The sequence below is a fragment of the Parus major genome, chromosome 3 (assembly GCF_001522545.3).
Source record: "Parus major isolate Abel chromosome 3, Parus_major1.1, whole genome shotgun sequence".
NCBI lineage: Eukaryota > Metazoa > Chordata > Aves > Passeriformes > Paridae > Parus > Parus major.
In genome coordinates this window covers 32,195,659-32,216,018 of record NC_031770.1, presented here as the reverse complement: position 1 = coordinate 32,216,018, position 20,360 = coordinate 32,195,659, and the positions used below count along the sequence as shown (strand labels likewise).

The window sequence follows — 20,360 nt, the reverse complement described above, 5'->3', positions numbered from 1 at the left end:
AGAAGAGAAGAGAAGAGAAGAGAAGAGAAGAGAAGAGAAGAGAAGAGAAGAGAAGAGAAGAGAAGAGAAGAGAAGAGAAGAGAAGAGAAGAGAAGAGAAAAAAAAACCACCATAAACCACAGATGGCTCAATACTTTCCATGTGGTGCCGTTAAGGAGGAAATCGCCTCCATTTGCTACGTGCAGAGCCGGGTGTCTGCACGGCGGCTGGGAAGAGAAGGGAGCCTGTTTCCCAGGTGGGGAGGAGGGGCTGCCGGAGGAGCTGCGGCCGGGAGGAAGGTGCTTCCCACAGCCATGCGGGACGGGGCTGTGCTGCAGGGGCACCTTCCTAGGGGCGCCGGGCTGGGGCTCCTGGGGGCCCCCACTGCCCAAGGCGGGGTGCGGCCGCCCCGCTGCAGCGCTGTTCCGCTCGGGAAGGCCGCCCGGGGTTCCCGCGCCCGCTCACACTGCCAGTGACAAGGCCTGCGGAACACCGGCGCCTTATCCAGCATCCAGGCTTGCTGCTTGAGCTTCCGCTCTGACCTCCCGCCCCGTGTGGTACCGTGAGCGTTTCCCAGCTCTCAAAACAGGGGCCAGGGGAGGTGAGGACGCATTTCCCAACCCCGCTGCGTCCCTCTGAACAGTGTGGTGGGTGGGACGAAGGCTACAGTATGCCCCCCCTCCCCGCTCCCTTCTCGTGACTGCCCCTCTGGCCTCTGCACCCACCAGGGTGCTGCCAGCCTGCCACAGCAACCGCCTGTTGCTGTGCCCGTCCCCTCCCTGGGCCTCCCGCCCAGCCAAGCCGTCTCTGGAAGCTGCTGTCCCCATCCTTCATTCCACCAGGCAGCCATTTCTGCTGGGGCAGGAGAGCGAGAAGGATGCTCCTGCCCAAGGTCCCTATCTGAGGCACACCCAGATTGCTTCTTGCGTGATGATGGCAGAGGATGCTGCACCTGAGGGCAACTGAAGTCCACCTGGAATTTTGAGGGCTTATTCTGTGAGGTGCTGAGCACCTCAGAGGATGGGAGGCTCCTTCTCCCCAGCCACTCCTTCCTCACTTCCACCATCACCCACCAACACAGCAGCTCCCCCTTCTCCATCCACAAACTTGTTTCTGGACTGGTGCCCCAAGGTCCATGCTCCTCACCCTGTCCCACAGCACAGCTAGACATGCTGCAAAAGCCACCCCTCCTTGCTCACCCCAGCACCAGAGTGGGGCACGCTCTTTGTGCCAGCCTCATTGGGGGCAGGGAGAGCACCACAGGTGGCACCACATTACCTCATGCACTTGGATCTGGAGGCAAAGTCCCTGATGAGATCTGCCACAATCACACCTACGCTTTGCAAGCCAGAGAAAGTCCAAGGTGTGCAAGATGAGCAAGGTTATGTTGAGGGCAGGGGCTCAGCCTGGGGACCAGGCACAAGTGCCCTTCCCCCTCTGCCCTGGACATCTCAGTGGGCAAAGAGGTGTTTGCTGTGACCTCACTGCTCTCACGTCCAAGCCGCTGTCCGCCACAGCCCACAGAGCACATGGGCTTGACATCAGGAGACTCACATCCAAAGCGTTTCTCCAGCTGTGAAAAGGGACTGCCAGAAAGGCTGGGGAAATACCTTCTGCTGCCTGCAGCAAATACCTCAGCTGTGAACTGTAAAGTCAGCCTGGTTCCACTCCAAGCTGCCTAAACACCAGCCCAGACCCCCTGAGTGCCTTCCCCATCATATCTGCAGGATCACAGCTGCTAAGAAAGTTAAAGCCCTCCCATCCCCTCTCTGGGAAGCCACTACTCTGTCCCAGTTTGACCCATGTCACTGGGGCCTTGCCTAATCTCATTTGCACAGGTGGGGAACCCTTAAAATCCACAGATCTGCATCCATGCCAGGCAAAGCACAATCAGCCTTTAGGTCATTGCTGTTTCCTGGTAAAAGACAGGATTAACAGGACCAAGTAACAGGAAATCCAAATGGCCCATTCTAGAAACTGCTATGAAAAAGGTTGTGGAGGGGAAGACAATATTTTGATGGCTGTGGAGTCTTTCAAATTCAACAACCATAAAATACAGGGAAGCAAGACAGTGTGTAGCACAACCCATACCATTTTGGCTGGTCTGTCACTTTTCCCACTGCTCATCCTCAGAAGACCCCATGTGATCAGTGCCAAGACCCATTATAGATTTTTGTGGAGCGCACTGGGGTTCAGATCATTTGGCAAAACCCTCAAGCCTTCTGTGATTTGCAGAGGAAAGCTTCAGACTGACACACATGAATTTCCAGCACCCCACTGGAGAGAGGAGGATGCCACTGGAGTTCTCAAAAATGTAACTCAGTTCACCTCCTGACCCACAAAACCTTCTGGCAATTATGGTGTCTGTAGGATACCACTGGCATCAGGATCCTGGGCAGTCCACCCTGAGGCCCTCCCCAACCTTTTGCAAAGAGCAGAACTTACCTCCAAACACCTCCTGACATGTGGAACTCTCCCCATTGGGATGTCTCATGGTTCCCCTGAAAACTGTCACAGCTGGAGACTTCCTGGGCTCCTTCTCCAATGAGGAAGGCTGTCAGATTGTGAGGCAATGTGTCCTAGCTCTGCAGCTGCCAGCCAGCTCCTGCTGGAGGGGCTGTCCAGCTCTGTATTCACCACATTGCTTTATCAAATGTATACTGTGGTCAAGGGCTGATGGTGCTCTTTTGATTGAGAAAGGTCCAGTCCATCTGCCTGCAGGATGGGTGACCCCCTCACCACATGCAGAGTTTGGAAGCAGCCCCAGTGTAACTGGGTGCAAAGCCATGAGACAATGGCTTGATTTTTTCTTGGAAATCAACTTGGTGCCCATAGGAGTTAGCAGTCCCCCAGCAAAGCACAGTGACTTCCAACAGGGACCCCAGTTCATGTTCCCGGAAGGTGTAGGGAAGTGACATCTTCTGCTTGCTGGTGGAGAAGGTGCAGTGGGGATGATGCCACATCATGCTGCCATGGGGAGAACACCCACTTCTACTAGGCATCTCTCCTTGTGTTGGTTTATTAATTTATTTTTCATTTTCTCTCCCTCCCCTTCTTCCTCCTCCTTTCCCCCTAATCCATGAACAAGACTCTCAGAGCTAGAAGAGAGGAGAAAAGCAGCACAGCTGCAGATTGGATCAGTGGCGTGCTGGCAGGCAGGCACACACAGCTGGGAGAGGGGAGCACGCTCTCACACACACAAAGCAACACTAAATGGAGCATGTGGAAGAAGGCCAACAGAGGTCGGTGACTCACATCCCTGGCCTCCATCAGTTTCAAACCCAGCAACACCAGTAGATGACCAAGGCTGGCAGGAGATGCTCCAATGCTGGACCCATGCTGAGCACCCACAAGCCACCCAAGCAAAGGATGGGCAAGCTCTCCTGACCTTGGAGGCTGCTCATCACATCTTGGTGGCAGCCAGATGCCAAGCACCACATTATCTTCTGTGGATCCAAGTCTAAATATTTATTTCCTTGTCCAGACCCTGACATGTCCCTCCTTTCTTCTTCGTTTGTCAAAAGTGTCCATATCACCAGTGGTAAGAAATACTTAAATGTATCACAGACTCAGCAGATGGGCAGAAACAAAAGTGAGGTTTGCTCCTTGTTGAGCACCCAGGAGACATGGAGAGCCCTTCCCATGGCAGAGGTGGAGAATAAGAAGGTTGCTGTGAAAATTGCAGCTGCACCATGAGTTCCTGCTCTCCATCTCTTGGGTTATTCTCTCCCCTCCCCAAACACCCCAATGACACAGCAGGGCCTGAGATGACTGCCAGATTCTCCTTCTCAGAGGCTATTTAGTCTCCCAGAGAGGAAAAAGAATGCTCATGGGAAACTGTCAGCAGAGCAAAACCAGCACCTCTGAGGACACACAGCACCTTTGCAAAGGGCTTTCCAGTCCTGCCTACACCCACTGCAGCACCACCACAGCAGGGTCAGCTTCTTTCCTTCCTTGTATTCTGTGACAGCAGTGGCCGGTGCCAGGGCACAGCAGTGGTGCAGGAGAAAGAGGAGGGAAAAGGGCCCTGAGCTGAGGCAGCATCTCCACCCACCTCTCAGTGCATGGCAGCTAAACAAGGACTTAAAGCTTCTACCATCTTCTGCAACACCTCCACTGTAGTGCAGCCCTCTGCCATTTGCTATGGCCCAGCTGTACATCCTGGTGCTGGTTTCCTTGCAGTCCTTGGCAGCATTGCTTCTGTTTGGGATGCTCACTCCCCAGCTTGACAGAGCACAGACACACCACAGAGCACCATTTCATCATGATGCAGAAAAATGGGAGAGGATACTGTACAGCCCTGAGTGGTCCTACAGCCTTGTTGAGCTCTGCCTGCCCCTGGAGCCCCCATCTTCAGCCATTTCCTCTTGCACATCTGCACTTCCCAGCACATGTTGGTCTATGATGCCTGGTTCTGCTCTTCCCTCCCCTCCTGGGAGGGGTAAGGATCACACAGCCTCCTGCTGATGCAGGATGTGTTGCAGGATACACCACCATTCAGAGCTGCCATGAAGTGTAAGTTTGAGGTAGCTGGAAAGCACTGGTATAAGTTGACCAACTCTACTGTGCCTAAGAAATCATACTATCTCCAAGTGCCAGCTCCAAACGAGGGCATACCACTCACAAGTTAAAGATGGGGCACTGTTATTCTGGCTTGGAGGAGAAGGAAAGTGAACACACAAAAGGATGAAAGTTTTGGTTTCCTTCACCCCGAACAAATACTATCACCATTCCAGCAGATCTGTGAAAGCAATGACACTAGGGACAGGCATTGCCGGTAAGCCTGCTCCTTCTCAGAGCTGTGGACCTGCAGTCACTCTTCCCATGCCAAGTGCTGTTATTCAGCTGGTTTTAACTAGGCCATGCTAAAATGTTTGGGTTGAACTTCATCTTGCTGGTTAGCTGCCTAATGCTGAACTATCTAAGCAAATATAGTTATAAAATATATAATTTCAGCCAAAATGATTAATCTACTTCCAAGAACATTGTAAGGGGAAATGCTTTGGTTTCTTTTGCTTTTGTTATAGAGAAATCTGATGACCTTTCCTTTGAAGAGCTCTTCAAGCTGCATGTTTTTGGCATGCAGACTTGAAGTTTGGCAAAAGGAGAAGCAGGGAAGGCCTTTGGTTTAGTCCAGATGCACCCTTTGCTGCCACCAAACTTAGCCAAGTCTTTGAAATATTCTGTTTCACATGTGCTCCCTTAAGGCAGTCTTATAGAGCTTACCAGCAGAATTCCCTGAAACTCTTTCCCTTTCAGGATGCACTCCAGCCAGGGGCTGAGCAGGATTTCCAGATAATCAAAGCTGTGGATCGCTGCAATCCAAATCACAAGTCCAGTCCATCCTTGAGACTAGGCAGCAGCTCCTGCCACCTCACATGCCCCATCCTGGCTCAAGCAGAACGAGCAATGCATACACAAGCAGGTGGGGAAAAGGGCTGACTGAACTAAGAGAAAAACACAGGAACTGCTGGGAGGAGGGAGGATTTGGGATGGAAATTTGACTGAAGGGAAACTGGACTGACTCTAGGAGGGAAAATGATGGTGAACCTTAATGAGGACACAGCATGAAGAAATGAAACCAACTGAGAGTGCAGTACAATGATGCAGACGATCCTGCAAGGCTGAAGCCCTGTATTGAGCTGGAGTATCCCAAGAACCACAAGAAACAAGGAGAGGGGCAGGAGGAGGGGACAGCCAGCTGCTGAGTATTACCAGCAATAAATGAGGCAAGCACTCAGTTAAACCAAGAGGTCTTGGACGGCATTGCAGGCAGAGGTGACAGCCAAAAGGTGTGCAGGGAGCATAAGAGCTGATGGGGGTGTCAGGACAAGACTGCATCTACAAAAAGGTTTCTTTAACACGAGGTATGGAGGGGTAGCTGCATGTGATGGAAATACACTGTGAGTGCTCATGCTGGTTGGGGATGAATCAGTCCCACACCATGATGCCCTGATAGTGGAAATCAACAGAGCCCATTAAGGGTGAGCTCAGAGTCTGCTAGAGGTGTGCACGCTTCCCTCTCAGAAGACAGAGGAGATAATTCAACAGAAAGTAATAGATTGTAAGTCAGGACACTGCTCCCGAACAGGGAGGGACACATCCTGCATGCTGTGGTGCAAATTAAACACTCCAATGTATCTGAGGCTCAGAATAGCACTATTTGTTTATTTATTTTCATTGTGATGGCTCCGGTTTTTCTTGGAAGCAGCTGCACTGAAGTCTTCGCAGCTCTGAGGTCTCCAGCCTCAGCTGTAGCCCAAAGGAGGGCAGAAGGTTTGGAGTCCATCCAAGAAAACATTTGAAGCTTCTGAGCCTTGCTTTGCACTAGCATTAGGAGCCCCCTTCACAGTCATACTTCATTAGCTCTAGGAACCAGTGCAAACAGACTTTAGCCTTTCATGGATCCACTGTTCTCCATGGATGAGCAGTCAACACTGCCGGTCTCTGATTGTCCTTTGTTTTTCCCTTAAGGAGGAAAATTTTCCTACTACTTTCTTAAAAATAAAAAAAAAAAAAAAATGCAAAAGCAGCACACCTTTAAAAAAAAAAAAAAGGCAGTGCTTACCCTCATAAAGCAGCAAAGCAGCAAAGCCTTTTCATTTTCCCCCAGAATCCCACAGGAAGCCCAGAACAAATCCAGTCACTTTTTCTTAGGAAGCACATCATCTCATCCTGGTCTCATACCTAGGCAAGAGCAGAAAGTCTGTATTCAGGCTGTGTCAGCAGCATGGGGGTGGCTTATCCATCTTCCAGCCAAGGTGCCAGCCAGTGACTCATCCACGTGCACATGAAGCAAAAGAATGGAGAAAGCAGTGGTCCATGTTATTTCAAGTGCATCACTTTGCCAGGAGATGTCTTCCTATGTAGATGGGGTCACAGGTCCTGCCAAGCCCAATAGGCAGAGCTGGACCTCAAGCTGTGGGGAAAACTGAGGTGGAGAGTATATGTGCATGTGAGGGCCATTGGGAAAGGGAGCATCTGTGGGCAGCTCTACCCTGAAAGGCTTTCTGTATGGAGTGGCTAGAGAGTATCTCTTGGAGCTTTCTCTTTGTGTTAGAATATCCTGAGTCAGAAGGGACCCACAAGGATCATTGAGTCTAAATTATAACTAACTATTGAATTTTTTATTCTGCTGTTACAGCAGGTTCTGTATTCTGCAGGGAGCTTTTACTTTTTAACACAAACCTGAAATCCTGAAAGCCTGGCAGTCTAGCAAAATACCCTCCCTCACCCAGGCCTTCTCCATGAAGAACAAGGGCTGCCTCCTGGTCCCCAAGTCCTGCCCTGCCAGACACTCCCCTGCCATAGAGACTCCCATTCAGCACCATGGTCATGCCACCACATTTTGTTAGCAGGGTAATGTGGCACGCAGTGGGATCAGTGGTCCAGCTGGGGTGCTGAGCCTGCAAAAGGACAAGATGGTCATGAGCTACCTGGACTGTAGCTCCCAGGAGACAGAGCAGCATCAATACCAGGTCTGTGTTTTAATGTCTCTCTCTCTAGCGGAAGGCTGGGGAAGCATCCCAACAGGAGTCCTCAGGAGCTGCACAACCTAAGTGGCTTTCACAGGAGCATTTGGCATCAGAAGAAGATTAGATTTGGCTGCTGAAATCCTTCTGCCTTCAACTTCTCCTCCAGGCTGGTTCTTTCATGGTCTGTGGTCTGCTGGCTCCTGCCAGCTGTTTCTCCATCTTTTCACCACAGCACTTTCAGTTTTGGCCAAGCTGAAAGATGAGCCTTTCCAGCTCAAAGCTGGGAATCTGTCAAGGGGAGCTAAATTTTAACAGAGATCTTTCGCCTGACAAATTGATCTGAGAGCTCCTCCAAGGGGCAATGACACTGCTAACCCACCATTTCTCCTTCCCTGCATATCTGCAGGTGTCTTCAGAGCTGTCAAACCTGTGATGTTCGGCATCACCTCAGGCGCCTGCTCCACTTTCTCCGGGAGAGACAGCCAGGACACTTCGCTGAGCTCGAGGAGCTCCCACGCAGTGGGCCAGCACTCAGTGCCAGGGGATGTGTGTGTGCAGAGCCAGCCGGAGGTAGAATTTGAGCCTGCTTTCTCTGAGACAGTCAGGGCCAAGTCCAGAGGAAAAGGCAAAGAAAGGCTTTGCTGTCAGAGTCAGGGTTTACAACCAACCGTAAATGGCCTCGGTCCCTAAAGTTCCCATGGTGACAGCACTGCTGGGAACAGAGCTGTCTCCTCTGTCCAGTCCCCACCAGCCCTTCCCAGGTCAGGGGGTGCAGCCGTCCAGCACAGCCTGGGTGAGCTCACCCAGCTCTGGTACCCCTGAGATCGGGAATGAAGTGCAACCCCAGCTCCAGGGGAGCAGCAGCCAGGGCACCTTGCATAGCATCCCTCTAGGTATGACCTGCAAATGCAGCGGCTTTGGGCCTTGATGCTTCTTCTCCAGCTGAGTACAGGGTTTGGTATTCACCTCCTTCCACTCTGTCTCCAACAGGCAAGAGATTGGAGACAGCAGTGGATGGACCATCTCTCCAGTGGACACAGGAACACCTTCCACCAAGGTCAAAAGCAAGCATTCTGGAGAGAAAGGCTGTTTGCAACACATGGTCTTTGCTATAAGCCTTTCTTCATTCACTAGCCAGTTTTCTTTGTTGGTGTCTGGCCAACTTGACTTTTAACTCTTCCCAAAACATGATATTCTCTTGCTTGTTATATCAACTTGCTTACTTAATGCATTCAGAAGGACGAGAGGCCCTGCAGAGGCATCAGTGTGCAGTGCAGATCTAGGTTTTCTCCCAGAAAAGGCTCTCTTTGATCTACTAGGAGATCATGTCATTTGGTTCTTCTGTGTCAAAGACTCCTGTGCATTAAAATAAGACATAGCTTTTTGCCTGCCTTCCATGCTGTTAGAGAAAACTCTTGTGGAGATAGATGGATGGACCACATCCCACCATGGGAGCTCCTCTAGATTCCCAGCAAGTGTGACTGGTCCCATCAGACTATGTCCAGTGTGGACACTGCTGCCTGAGCCTATTACCCCTGACTCCCCATAGAGCTGATGGGAAGAAAAAGCATTTTTAGAACTTGATCAGGCTATCCTGTTTGATTCATCTACTTGAGGATGAAACAACTGATGGCCTATAAGTGCTACTGGCTGCTCACAAAGTCCAGGACATCTTGCATGAAGTGACATTCTGTGTCTCCACTGTACAGCCTGAGATGCGGTCAGACAACTCATGCTGGCCATGGCAGCTGCAGTTAGGATACACAGATGGTGTCACCGCAGTGAGTGAAAGAGCTGAATTTCCCAAGTCATTTCTCTGTGTGTAATTCCTCTTAAGGCAGAAGGCCTTGCCTTAGCTGGTTATGGCATCACTGCGCAATGAACATGAGTCACTGCTGTAACAGGCTGAATTACGACTCTTTGCTTGCTGAGTTTAAAACAGAAGAAGGCAGCTTAAGCAAATGGAAGAGCCTAAGCATGTGAAAATGTTCCCTTTTCAAAACTGCCATTAGCCAATTGAAAATCTCTGTATTTGGGTTGCAAGTCTGTGCCAAGTCTCTGTCTGAGGCTCAGTTCAAACACTCAGGCTATATAATCCCTTCCAGTCTGGGCTCATAATGGAAATGCCAACAGACCATTAAGCACAGTGATATTGCCAGGTTTTGCTATAATTAAACACACACAGGAAAAGGTATAAATAACCAGGTTAAGTTAAGGCAGGGGGCTGTGATTGAAGGGATCTCCAGGAAGGTCTGCAACCTGGTTGTGTCTGACTAGTTCAGGGGGGTCGACTGGGGACTTGGGATTTGTGCCTGGCTCAGGTGAACCCTGTCAAGCAGATGCTGTGTATTAAAGTGAAGTCAGCTGGCACAACCCCCTGCAGAGCATGATGTTCCATCCCCCAGGCCTGTACTCCTGTCCTTGAGGAGCAGGTAATCCTTTTCTTACAGAAAGCGAGGGGAAAATGGGAGCCTTGCTGCCTTCAGAGTCACACTCGACCTTGCTGGGTTTATTTGCCCTGTTGGGGGCCTATGTTTATTGTTTGCCGTCTTGTCCTCATTTCCACAACAACCAGATGAAGTGGCCTGAGGAAATGATGATGATGCAGGAGCCATGGATAGAAAAAGTTAAATATATAGCAAAGAAAGAATGGCAGAGGAGGCAGAGACTTTCTTCTGGGATGTTGGTTCTTGCAGACCAGTCGGTCCACAGCTGCAGGTCCCTCAAGGGAAGCACCTCTCTGCAGCACATAGGCATCGCAAAGTGGCCAGCAGAGACATGGTGGATTCTGCTCTCTCCTGTCTGCAGAATCGTTTCCACTTTGGCATCCCATCTGTCTGGCAATGAACCCTCCTTTACTCCCCAGTAAATGCTGGGGAAAGGTGGAACACCCCCCCAAAGATGACACTGGCTGAGGTGTGCCAATTGACAAGTAAATCTAGAAAAAAGGCAGATTCACAAGAGAAATGTTCCCAAGCCAGCCTTCTTCCTTCTGATGATGTGTGTGACACCACAGGAATGCTGCAGGACTCTCAGGGAAGGCAGCATAGGCTGCAGGATGCACCAATACCACTGCACAGTCCCATCCCTACTTGGGGCAGCAGTGCCAGCAGTGCAGTGCAGAGCTTTTCAGCAGAATTAGCAGCATGGTTTACCTCTTGTGACTCTAACTCAGTTTGAATGAGTTTTCTGGGCCAACTCTTCTAAATTTGTATCAGTATCCAGGGAGCTTTAGTAAATAGCACAGTAAATATTTGGTTTTGATATTTGTCTTTCAAAAAGACAATGAGGCAGCAGCCATGCACAAGGACACAGCCACGCATGCGACCTCAGGCAATTGCGGAGCTAATCCCACATCCAAAAACCAAAGCTCACTTTTCTGTCTAAATAATTTCACTGGGATTAATGTGAAAAAGACCCCCTCCACTGAAACTAGATCCATGCATGTTCTAGCAGCACATACACACTATTGTGTATCGTCGTATATTTTTCTGACCGGAGTCATCATGCACCAAATCTTGCACTTTCCAAAAAAAGAAAAAGCTCATTTTCAGCCTGCAAGACCAACTCTGACCTCAGCTTGTGCTTTCCCAGCTGAGCTAATAACACTCCCAACCCCCAAAATATGGAGGCAGCTCAGAATGGAAGTGTTAAAGAGCCGTAATTCCAGAGGATGTGAATGACTAATTCTGTACATTCAAATGAAACAGAGGGGAAATATACTGAATGGAGCCCATGTATAAGATCATATGAAATGTAAAAAGACTTGTTGTTCAGCGCACACACTGCCTCTTCAATCTAGTTCTGTTTAAATGGCCATTCTTTTCGTTTGGCATCTCCTTGTCCCTCGATGGCTGAATCAAAAGAGGAACGAAATAATGACACAAAGATTTTTAAAAACTCAGCTCCAGCTGCAGCAGGGAGAAGCCTGAAGCGAAACGTGAGAGCATACGGCTCTTTGTTAAGGCTTCCTTGGCTATAGAATATGGTATATGAAACGCCTGGCGGATCCCGTTTGGTCCTATGGAGGGAGAGCTCTTAAGGTGGCTCTCTTGGGTTTGTGGAGGATTGCAGGAAGCCTTCCCTACATTTGCAGGCAGCAAGCATCCCACCTGCAGAGACCCTAGGGCCCAGATGGTTCCCCTTCCAAACACCCCGGGGGCCCAGGGCACTCTCTCCTCTGACTGTGGGTGGTCCAGCCTTTTTTTGTCTTTTTCTTCATTGTAGCTGCCACTTTACATCGGGAAACCAAACTCGGCACTTCTTGTTGGGAGATGGTTCCAATTTATACAGATTTCTAAGAAATAAATGTTTTATTCCATGCCTGTAAGGTATTTTTGCATGCCCAGCTGGCAGAGCCACACATACAACTGCTACAAGGTATTTGTGGCAGTGGAGAGCAGCTCACAGTCCCCAGCCACAGCCTTTCCTAAACTCTGCATTTGGAAGCTGGTGGAACAGTCAATGCCCTGATGACTACCAGTGTCACCATCCCAGCAGGGCTGGAACCAAGCTGGGACAAGGCTGCCTGTCACCTCCATATCTCCAGCACCCACAGGAAATTTCAGGAGGTCCTCGCACCAGATGCCCCACCACGGCCTCCTTGCAAATGCTGCATATGTCTTTTGGGACAGGGCATCACTCAGAGCATCCACTTCTGGAAAGGAAAAACCACCATTGCCTCAGCTCTCTGGATGAGGAGAAACCAGGGAGAGAAGGTGTGGTGCAAAGGAGGAGGCTTCTGAGGGTGGGGCCAGCTCTCCCCACCACCACTCAGTCCCTTGGCCAGTGCCATGAACAGCAACACCAAAAAACATCCAGTGAGTGCTGTGGTGACCAACTTCCCACAGCTGAGAAACTTGGAGCCACATTGCTTAATCAAAACAAATGTTCAGTGAACGTCAACGCTAATTCATTTTCTGTGGGCTGAATACTTTTCCTCTCTGAGGCTCTTCCAGCAGCTGTGGCTGATTTCTGCTTATGCCCAGCATGCCTTCCCCAGGACCCCCCACCTTCATGGTCACCATGGTGGTTCTCAGTATGTCCACTCACAGACACTGGCCCCTGGCACATGTTGGGAGTGGGCTCTTTCCAGGGGTTCCCTGGGGGAAAACCCAGTGATGCTGGCATGCCCTGAGCTAGCATCAGCACTCAAGGCCCATTATGCAACCTGTGTATCTGGACAGGTATGAAAATCATTCATCAGCATTGAAGGATTCTCTGCATTGTGTGTTACTTGGGAAGTGGAGTCCTTGTATGTTGTGCCTACTCCACCTCACAGCTGTTGGCACCACAGAGGCAGTATAAGCAGAGAGCCATGCTTCTACAGGCAGCAGGACGCTTCCCTGCTGCAAGGATCTGCCCTGCTCAGCTCTTTGCCTGGCACAAGGATCCTTTCAAAGCACCAGGGAGAAATCTCCAAAGGCATTTGGTCACATTACTGCCATGGGCTATCTTTGTTGAATCCCCAAGAGGAGGAGTGCCATGACCACTGCTGCCTGCTGCCAGGGCCATGTCCCAGCCACGTGTGCTGCTGGCAAATCAGGAGATACATCACCTGCCTGTCCCACAGGGGCTGGAGAGGAGGAGCACATTTCTCCACAGCCACTGAATCCACCTCGTAACACTTGCACGCATGGCTGCCAGAAGGCTGTCACAGTGCAGGGGAGGACAGCCAGAGTGGCCATGTGATCCCCTCGCCGCTATTCCTGGTGCCCCGTGAGGCTGGAGGACTGTCACACGGAGTGAGAATCACCCGGCTGTAGCGTGCAAGCCAGGTGAGTCCAGCTGTGGTGACAGCAAATTCCTAATTAGTTCATTACATCAGACGGCCAAACACTCAGAGTCACTACCCAAGGATGGCCTACGTGCCCAGCACAGCGTACTACCCTAATGCCTGCTTCCCAAAACAGGACTGGGAGAGCCAGACAAGCTCACCCTGGAAAAGGGACATGCTGTGTGGTGTGCCCAGCAGGCCAACAAGCTCCAGGTCCCGCAAACCACATGGGGAAAACCCAGCAAGACAAAGTACCAGGCACGTAGCAAATGGCCTGAATGTGTGGCTGTCCTACACAGTAAGGTCTCATCCTGCATGGATGTGGAGGTCCCACAGCCATGGGGACCTGAGCACAGGATGGTGGGGTTGCACAACAGCTCCCCCATCCTGCTCTCCTCCACCTGAGGCTCCAGACAGGCATTATCCCCTTCTTTCCAACCACTTCCTGAGGAAAGAAATCTGGGCATGCATTTGGATGCCCCCCCAGCAAAGTGATATCAGGGCAAGCTCCCTGCATGCTGGCTGGCAGGTTTGCAGAGAGATCCTCTCCCCTTGAGACACACTCACACACTGTGTGAGTGCTGGACAGTGGGTCAGAGCCCTGCCACACACCCATTCCCAGCAGCACTACAGAGCAGTGGCACTGCTGCCTCAGAGGTAGCACAGGCAGGTTTGGCAGGGATTTATGTATCTTGGAGTAGCTTTCCCCATGGTGGTAGCTGGAATTGATTCTGAATACTTAGCTGATTTAATATGAAAACAAAAATCCTTGGATTGACAGCTTGTCCAAGCAAGGCACCGTTTGAGCTCCTGGCTGCCAAGCAGTGAGAACTAATGCTGGTCACAGGGTGGAGGTGAGAAACTGCAGGCCCAGCTGAGCAGCTGGGCTCTGCTCCATGCTTCATCTGGAGTTCAGATGCTCTTCTTTCCTTGAGCCAGGCTAACACAGGGTGGCAAGGTGCTGCCTTGTCCTCCCTAGCCTTGAGCCCCATCAAGGCCTGGGATACCAGTGGCTTGGAGGTGCTGCAAAGTGCAAAACTAGGCAGGGACCTCCTGGCCACCACAGTGTGGAAGCACCTATGTCACTACAGGCTCTCCTGTCCTCCTCCCACATCCCCTCACAGCCCCAGGGGCACTTCACTCCATTGGATGGAGAGTTCTCCTCTTGCATGCCCTCTGGATGAAAGATTGTGCAGGACCCAGGATGACGCTGAAGCATAGACCCTTTTAAAGTAACTACCTGCCAGCACACAGCAATCCTACCTAAATGGTTCAGGTAAGGACTGATGAAAAACCCTGTGTCCTGCTGAAACCACTGTGGGATTTAGGTCAGGCAAGTGGGATCATCCAGGCTAAAGCAGGGCCAATGTGCCTGAACTGGTGCCCAAACAGTTCCAAAGGCACCACCAGATCTGCATGACACCATTCCTGGGGCAGAGCTGGCCTTGCTGAAGGGGTCAGTGCTGCAGCACCATCCTTGGCCATCCCCTAAGTGGGTACTGCTGAAAAATGGAGCCCAGCAACTGCAAGCACTGTGCTGGCACTTTCCGCAGGGTCCCTGACCTTGACCACAGGACAGCTCTGCTCTGGCACAGTGGCATAGGGGTGGCACATGGCTAGGTACCCCTAGCAGGAATTGGGTCAGTGTGCTATTTGGAAGAGCCATGTTATACCTTCTCTCCTGGTGAAGCACCTCTCTCAGTCTCAGCAGAGCTGCCCGAGTAGCTCTGCACCTCCAACACTTCCCAGAAAGAAACCTCACCAATGCAGGCAGACAAATCTGCCTCTGAAGGAAATTTTATTTCCCATGTGACAGAATGGGCAGGGTGGATAGGAAAGCAGCCATTGCCCCAGCTCATTACCTCCTGGGAACAGCGAGGTCTGTTTCGTGGTGCACGGCAGGCATGATCCACACCCACCCCGGGGGACACGGAAGCTGTGGGGCTGTGTGCAGTCATTTCTTCCGCTCAGTCACCCGTCCCACATCTGTGCCAGCGAAGCTATTGTTCTGGTCCCTACAGTGGGAAATCCCAGATCCAGCTGGAAATGACCAACACACATAGTCCCAGGTGAGCCTCCGAGGCCCCAGAAACAAACATACAATAAAAGGGAGCTTTTTCTTTCCTTATATCAAAGCATCAAATAGACCTCACTTCCTGCCTCTGCCAGCAAATAGCGAATAGGGAGTTACTCAGCTTCTTCTCCCGGCTTTCCCCGCCAAAGGGTATTCTGATGCAAGTGATGGGTCATTGGAGAGCAGGATGCGGGACTGTTTACATGCCCCAGGGAACAAAGAAGCTGCAGAAGATGCCCCGGCACTGCCCTGTGAGGCCGGGCATGGAAAGGGGCAGCAGGGAGCAGGGAGTTTATTGAACGCACGAGGAGGCTGTGCCCCACAAAGCCCAGCCTGCTCCCAGCACCTCGACCCTGAGACTGCCAACAGGGCACCGAGGGGCTCGTGGAGAGCAGCGCTGGGCCACGCTGGGGCCCGAAGTTCAGCTCGGCAGTCCAGCTCGGGAGCGCGGGGAGCCGGCGGTGCCGGACCCATCTCCCTGAGGACACCTTAACGCCGGCACCCGCAGGCGCCTCCCGCCGCCCGCCCCGCTCGGCTCCCGCCGCTCCTCGCGGGGAAGCAGCTGACTCGGGGCGGCTGCCAGCGCTGCTGGCTGCTGGATCCGGCCGCGGCAACGTGCAGCCCGACATGTAAACCGGGCAGAGGCGGGGGGAGGGTGCCTGGCGCAGGGGTGAGGGGGACGGAGGTGGAGGCCGGAGCACAGCCAGAAAATTCCCCTCCCCTCCGCCCCCCGCTTCTCCATCACCACCTCCCCGCATCCATCTGCCTCCCCTCCTCCTCTTCCATTCATAAAATCCGGGCGGCACTGCCACCTACCGTAGCGTGCGACGGCCGGCCCTCCTCTCCACTCGGCCCGCGGGCAGCCCCCAGCTCAGCCCCCCTGCACCCAGCCGCACCCCCGACCTCTGCCCGCGGGTCCCGGCCCCACCGCCAGCCTCCGTCCCAGCAGCGTCCTCAAAGCCCACAAGAGACTTCCCACGGGGCAGAACGGCAGTCCTGTCCTTGCCCTTAAAGCCAAGTTGGAATCTCTCCGTCCACACCCTTACCCCAGCCTCAGGTGTGCCCCAGCTGTATTTGGGGTGGTTTTCTCGCCACCCTCGGGGTGAGCACGACCAAGAGCTGAGCGGTCAGCCCCACCACCGCCCAGCCTGGCAGAAATCAGAAGACAGAGACAGCAGTTTCCTACCTATGTTGTCTGGTTTCCCACCCTTAGGGAAACCCCCAGCTCGTGTTTTCAAGCACCTCCTTAAAACCACAAAGCCCTTTCTCGGCACGGGGGAGACAGGATGTAAAAGCCTGAGACAAGTCATGGGCCTTAGGTTTCAAAAAAAAAAAAGAGATTAAAGCAGCACATACCCACCAGGAGAACGGTGAGTTAAGCAGTCAGCCATAGTCCCTGCTCAGGAAGAAACCCCCCCAGGGCCAAGCAACCCCCTCCAGGAAGAGACACTGAGGGCAGCCCCTTTTCCTCATCAATCCCTTTCCAATTCCCCACTGGGGAGGGCCGAGACTCCCACTGCCCTCTCCTTGTAATATTCTACTCTCCCTCCTCAACACACAATGGGGCAATCCCTGGCTGGGTCTTACTCCACATCCCTTACCAGCCCCCCCACAGGAATAAACTCCTGTGCCTTCCCACCTCAGGGGACTCTCCCCAGTCCCGCATGAGCTCCTTTTCCTCCTTTCCTCCCTCCCTTTCCTTCTTTCCTCTCCCGTAACAAAGGATAGTTATCCTCAGTCAGTAAAGATGGCAACCCCACAACCCAGTGGGAAGTGAGCAGCCCTGCAGGGCAGCAGGGGCCAGACCTCCAGGCTCATGGGTGTGTGAGCAGGAGCAGCAGGCTCTCTGGCCAGGTGTCCCCCGGCAGGATTTCAGCTCACACCAGCCTCCCTCTTTGTTCACCACAGTTCCACCCACCAGGACTAAAGCCACGATGGAGTGGGAGAAGGGAAAGGGAGTGAATTTGGACAAGCCAAAAAGAACCTGCTTGCAGGTCAGCGTGTACAATGCCTGTGCAGATGGAAGACCTTGTGCTTGAAGCTGAATGGGGAACACTGAGCATCTCTACAGGGAACAGAGAGAGGGAGGGAGGGAAGTAGGGAGGGAGAGTGGGAAAAAAAAATCTTTTGAGTGCAGTTTGCAAAATGAGCTGGTGGTAAATAGCTGGAGGATAGACAGCGTCTCTGTACGTGAGGCGCAGCACGGAGAACTGCACCTGAGTGAGGCTGGGCCACTGCTCGCTCCACCATCACACGTCACTCACTGATGCATCCTCCCCAGCCTGCTCTCTCTCTGCACCAGCTCCCCCGCCTCCACCACGAAAATGCAGTGGGAAAAATGGGTTCCCCCCACGCTCAGTGCAGCCACAAAGCAGAGCTGGGAGAAGCACAACTGAACTTGATTCAAGGTCCAGCAGGTGCCTGCCAAGGGAGATTCAGCACCACGAACCTCCCGATCCCCTTTTCCTGATAGGAACCCACAGCCCCTTGAGCTCAGTGTCTCCCCACGCCCCTGCTCAGCTGCTTTCTTCCCCGAGCAATGGCAGCCGTATTTGCCAACACTTCCTGCTCGCTAGCGCTGCTATCCAAGGCCCTTTGTTTCCCCTCGTCAGGCAGCCTTCCTTTGCATTCCACAGCCAGGCGCTGAGGCCCAACATAATTCATCTCACCTGGGGTGCTCCAGACTAGAGACCACCAGCTTTCCCCTCCCTCCTCTGTAAGACCAGGCAAAACTCGCACAGCACCTGGAAAACGTATCTCTCTCCCTACGTGGGAAAAGGAAGAGAAGCCATCCTCCCCCTGGAGAGAGGCGCGCTCAGGGGTGTCGGTGACAGCAAGCCCTGCCCCTTATTTGCAGTTCTCGGAGGCGTGCTCCCCAGGCCCGCCGGGATCCCCAGTCCCACGGGCGGCAGCCGGCGGTCCCGCAGCCCGGTTCCGTGGGAAGGCAGCCTGGCACCCGCCTGACACCCTGTGGCAGCCTCCCGCCTTGCAGGGACGGGGAGCGGGGATGGGGACGGGGATCGAGATGCTGCGTGGGAGGGGGCAGACAGTGTCTCTTAGGAGAGCAAAGCTGACAGGAGCAAGGAAAAGCCACAGACCGGGCACATGCCTGATTCCTGCTACCCACCATGCAGGGATGAAATGCTACATACTTCAATAAAGCTGCACACACGCATCCCAGCAGTTTGCATAAGTACCCATGGATTCAGCCCAGCATGTCCAAGAGGAAAAGAATTTCAGTTTACTGCTAGCTGATGCCACAGGCTCATATGAGTGCATAATACCTCTTGCTCTATGGCTGCACATGACATGAGGGCTGCTATAATAATGCCCCAACAGATGGGAGGCTCCTAAGAACATCCATATGGGTTTCAAGCCCTCCAGAGAGTCCTCCCTACTGCACAGCAAGGCCTTTTACCTGCTTCTCCCTGGCTTTGCTCATCTCCTGCCAGAAGGATGAATTTCTGCTTTCCAAGGAACAAGCATTAGGGTCTCTTCAGGGGCTGGGGTAAAACATCTTTCTTTGCACACCACCAACCCCACAGGGTGTCCACTTGTTGCATCTACATGTGAGGTGTGAGGGTCACAGTGACCATGTATGGCATGTGTCCCACCCAGGCTGGGATAGGGGCCGCACTCGTGCAAGGGTGCCACACCCTGGCAATTCCCTTTGCTCAGCGCTAAGCCTGCAGCATGTCTGAGGTACCATCAGCAGCTATGCCACTGCAGGACCTCAGCCCAGTGAAACTCCTGCAGCAGCTGTGGGTGGAGCTAGCACTCAGCCTTCTTAGGGAAAGTGGGAAGAATGGATCCATGTGGTGCTCTAGAGGAGTTACTGGTTCTTAGCAGTCTCCTCTTTTCTCATCCCTGGAAAAGCTGCCAGTACACTGGGGGCAGAGGGAGGTGAAGGTGTTTTTCTTGAGAGCTAAGCCACCTTGGAGCAGGAAGCCTTTGCTCCAGATGATCTCCTAGGTAACCCAAATGAAGCCCTGCAACTTTGATAGAAAAGCTTGTCTCCATTTAGGAGGGAATCCTTTCTATATTGACCTACCTCCCTTCTCAACTTACCAAACCCCAGTAGAGATACCACCCATACTCCTCTCAGGGCTTTGGAGAGAGTCCTCCAAACCCCACCAAGCATAGTTCATGGCTGCTGGCTTGATTCTCCTGCAGGAACTTCAGCCATGCCCAGGGAACTGATGATCCCTGCTCACAGTATTCATTCCCAGCCTTCCCTGGGCATCCATTGTTCCACACGCCTCTGCAGGGAGAAAGGCAGTGCCTCATTCCCTGGCCTTTTCTTGGGGCAGTGAAGCAATCATCTGCTTTCTCTGTTCTGACTTTCTCTGGCTGCATTTTGGAGAGATTCTGACCTGATACTCTACCCCTGCACATCCCTATGGCTGGAGCCCAGCAGGAATAACTAGAGACATTCAGATGATGCGTTGCAGGGGAACCATTTTAATTAAAAGTGACGCTTTGGTCAGCAGGGTACAAACTTCTTTGGGAATATAAGGAGGAGAAGTGAGCTGTGTGAGTGATGGTGGTGGGGGAAGATGTGCCTTGTCAGGGTTAGCGCTGAATTCAGCAGCTTCCAGGAAAACTAGGAAAGTGGGATGTGGCAGGCTGAGCTCACCTCTGAATTCTCAGAGCTCATACCATGGCTTAACAGTGTTTAACAGTGTCCTGAAAGCCTGGTGCAAACTGGGGTGTGCCCTCCCCCAAATTCAAAGCATTTGCTGCTCCCCAAATACCAATCCCTTTCCCAGGAGAGAAGGAGGCTGTGTACTCTGCTTACAGATGTTTAGGGGTTATAGGGACCTCATGTTAACTCTCTAGCTCTGCCAGAAAAGAAATCTAAAAGCTTGGCAGAGCCCTACACCAGGTGGATTAGTGCAGCATAGTGGTGAGCGACCGCAGCTACAGCCATCTCCTGTAGGTGGGAAACACCACAAGGCCTGATGTCCCACTGCAAACTCAGCTGCTGTGTTCTCAGCTCTAGTGGCAGAGGGGAATCCATCACTGCTGGGAATGTTAAGACCAGAAATTTCTTGTG

The 20,360-nt window shown here is 52.4% G+C and overlaps 1 long non-coding RNA gene across 1 annotated transcript; it reads right to left on the bottom strand.

The window, feature by feature from the left end:
- Nucleotides 1–6,144: 6,144 nt before the first annotated feature.
- LOC117244019 lies at nucleotides 6,145–17,546 on the bottom strand. Its single transcript, XR_004496308.1, has 3 exons — nucleotides 16,351–17,546; nucleotides 6,548–15,270; nucleotides 6,145–6,447 (listed from the first exon to the last, which is right to left on the bottom strand). It is a non-coding gene; the product is annotated as an uncharacterized LOC117244019 (long non-coding RNA).
- Between the last annotated feature and the right edge of the window lie 2,814 nt (nucleotides 17,547–20,360).